The sequence below is a fragment of the Elephantulus edwardii genome, unplaced genomic scaffold (assembly GCF_000299155.1).
Source record: "Elephantulus edwardii isolate Elephantulus edwardi_28Jun2011 unplaced genomic scaffold, EleEdw1.0 scaffold00013, whole genome shotgun sequence".
Classification (NCBI taxonomy): Eukaryota; Metazoa; Chordata; class Mammalia; order Macroscelidea; family Macroscelididae; genus Elephantulus; species Elephantulus edwardii.
The window spans coordinates 3,173,789-3,177,180 of NW_006399763.1; positions in this window are offsets into that span (position 1 = coordinate 3,173,789).

Consider the following 3,392-nt stretch of genomic DNA (forward strand, 5'->3'; position numbering starts at 1 on the left):
TTAAATTTCTCATGAAAAAACAATACACTTTAAGGATTATGTGCTGCTTGGTAAAAATTTGTGAGGGTTTATCATTATGGTGTTAGTGCTACATTCTAAATAAAAAGATATATTCAAATTTTAAAAAACCCTTTATTCCCTCAAATAGTTTTAGTTTTGTGTTTTCATTTAGAGTTTTACCAGAAATTTGCTTTGGCATTTTATATAAATTAAGGATATTATTTAGTTTTATTTTCCTGTATATAAAGTAAATTGTTTTCAGTGAATTATACAGAATCAAAAGGACAGTATGTGCTCAGTGAAAAAGATGAGAAAGCAAGAAGGAATAGGAAAGGTTAACAACAAAGAGGAAACTGGCAGCAAGTAGGCATTACAAATGAATGTCCTGAAACAAGGGGGGATGAATTTATGAATTACTGAATGGAAAAACAGATTCATCTGCAAAATTTTACTCAAATAATGAAAAACATTTTTAAAAGAATGTAAATTGTTTAACTATATTTGAACTTATCTTCCTCACATCTGATTTGTAATACCTGGTTTATAGACCAAGGTTCCCTATACATATGAATTTGTTGCTGTGTTTTCTATTCCATTGAACTAATCTATTTGATTAATCCTAAGCCAATAGCAAATTATTTTTTAAGGCATTATAAAGACTTATTTGAAAGGGAAAATCCTTTGTGTTTATTTTCAGAATTATTTGGGCTGTTTTTAGATATTTATTCTTCTATTTATATTCTAATTCATTTTTTTAAGTCTCATAAAACTCCAGGTGGGTTTTTATGGAAACTGTGTTAAATTTAGACATTAAATTTGGAGAACTAGATAATTGCTCCAAAATTGAGTTTTCTTAAGCAAGAATGTGTTATATATGTCCACTTTAAAAAAGCCATCTTTAGAACACACTTAAAAATATGTTACCATTTTTTTCTAGAAATAATATTACATTCTTTATTAGTTTTATTCCAAACTATCTTTTGTTTTCTTTTGTAAATAGGATCTTGTTTCTTTTTAATTTTAAAATAATAATTGATTATTCCTAGAAATGTTCTTGATTTTTACATTGGTATTATGTTTTCATGATAAGGAATTGTGGTGCCAATGCAAGGTACAAGGTTTGAATCCACTAGGTGCTCTATGAGAGAAAGATGGGCATTCAATTCTTGTGTGATTTACTAATCTTGAAAATCCACTGGAGCATGTTCGTTAGCTATGAGTTGGTTCTGACCAGATGGCACACAACAACAAACAACAATTTTTCCAAGAGTGCTGGTGGCCTAGTGGTAAGGGAGCTGCACTGCCAACCCAAAGGCATGTGATTCTAATCTAACAACTGCTCCAAGGGGGGGAAATGGGCATTTCTTCCCTTGCAATTTATTGTCTCTGAAGATCCACTGGAGGGTTGGCTATGAGTCAGTTCTGACTCTACAGCACATAACAACAATTGTGTCAAGAAAATGAAATCTCATTAACTTAAAAAGTGTACCTTTGATTTTCCATGCCATCTAAAGTAACAGCAACCTTTACTTTTCCTTTCTGAGTAGACATTTATAATTTGCTTTGGGCATCTAACTTCCAAATTCATTTTTATGTTTGAAAAGTTTCACATTATATGAGTCTAGTTATCCACCGTATGGATGTTGTTGTTGTTAGGTGCTGTCGAGTCCAGCATGAATCACAGTAACCCAATGAACGAAAGATCTGAACCCTGTTCTATCCTGCACCATCCTCACACTTCCTTACACACAAAGAGCCCATTTGCAGCAGTCACTGTATCAATCCACCTGGTTGACGGTCTTCCTATCTTTCAACCACCCTCCACCCTTCCCAACATCATGTCCCTTTCCAAAGAATAGCATCTCCTAGCAACATTCCCAAATTATATGAGGTGAAGACTCATCATTCTTGCCTCCAAAGAGCACTTTGGATGCACCCTTTCCAAGACATATCTGTTTGTACATGGGATGTTCATTGCTCTTCTCCAACACCACAGCTCAACACTGTTAATTATTTTCTGTCATCCTTATTTATTGTCCAGCTCTCAGATGCATTGCTAGTAATCAGAAAGGCTATGGCTTGAACCAGACACACCCTTAGTCCTCATACTGACATCACTACTCCTCAATAATTTGGAGAGGTCCCTAACTGCAGATTTTCCCAGTGCAATACATCTCCTTATTTCCTGAATGCTCATACCAAGGGTGTTAATTGTGAATCCAAGCAAGATGAAGTTATTGACAGTCTTAATCTGCCCATCCACCATGATGCTGCCTATCAGTTCAGTGGTAAGAATCTTCGTTTTCCTGACACTGAGAAACAATCCATACCAAAGGCTACATTCCTTGATCTTCTGCAACAAGTGCTTCAAGTCCTCCTCACTTTCAGCAAGCAAGGTTGTAATGGTTGCATAATACAGGTTATTGATAAGTCTTCCTCCAATCCCAATGTCACAATTCTCATAGAGTCCAGCTTCTCAGATAATTTGCTCAGCATACAGATTGAACAGGTATAGAGAGAGAATACAACCTTGATGCACTCCCTTCTCTATTCCAAACCATGCAGTGCTCCCCTGCTCCATTTGCACAACAGCCTCCTGATCTAGGTATGGGTTCTGCATGAGCACAATTAAGTGTTCTGGGATTCCCATTCTTCTCAATGTCAGCCACCACTTGTCATGATCCACACAAACACCTTTGCATAGTGCGTTATTATGCACAAAAAGATATTCTTCTGGTATTCCTTACTTTCAGCCAGGATCCATCTGACATTATCAGCAATGATATCCCTGGTGCCACAGCCTCTTCTAAACCCTGCTTGAACTTCTGGCAGTTCCTTATCTATGTACTTACTGTTCCAGCCACTTCTTAATGATCTTCAGTAGTATTTTGCTTGCATGTGATATCAATGATATTGTTTGATCATTCAGTTGGATCACCTTTCTTGGGAGTAGAAATAAATATGGAGCTCTTTCAATCTGTTGGCCAGACAGCGGTCCTCCAAATTTCCTGGCACATATTGGTAAGCACATCCAAGGCTGCATCTGTTAATTGAAACAAGTCACCTGGTGGTATCCCATCAATTCCTAGGGCCTTATTTTTTGCCAAAGACTTCAGTTCAGCTTCTACTTCCTCCTTCATTACCTGTTCATATTGTACTTCCTCTTCAAGGACTGATCCACCTTGCAACATGTCCAAAGTATGTCAGATGAAGCTTCAGAATCCTTTTCTCCAAGAAGCAGCCTGGTCTCACCCTCTCTAGGATGAATCTGTTTGTTCTAGTAGCAGTCCATGGAATATTCAGTAATCTTCTCCAGCACCACAGCTCAAAGGCATCAATTCTCTTTCTATCATTCCTCGTCATTGTCCAGCTTTCTGACGCATAGCAAGTAA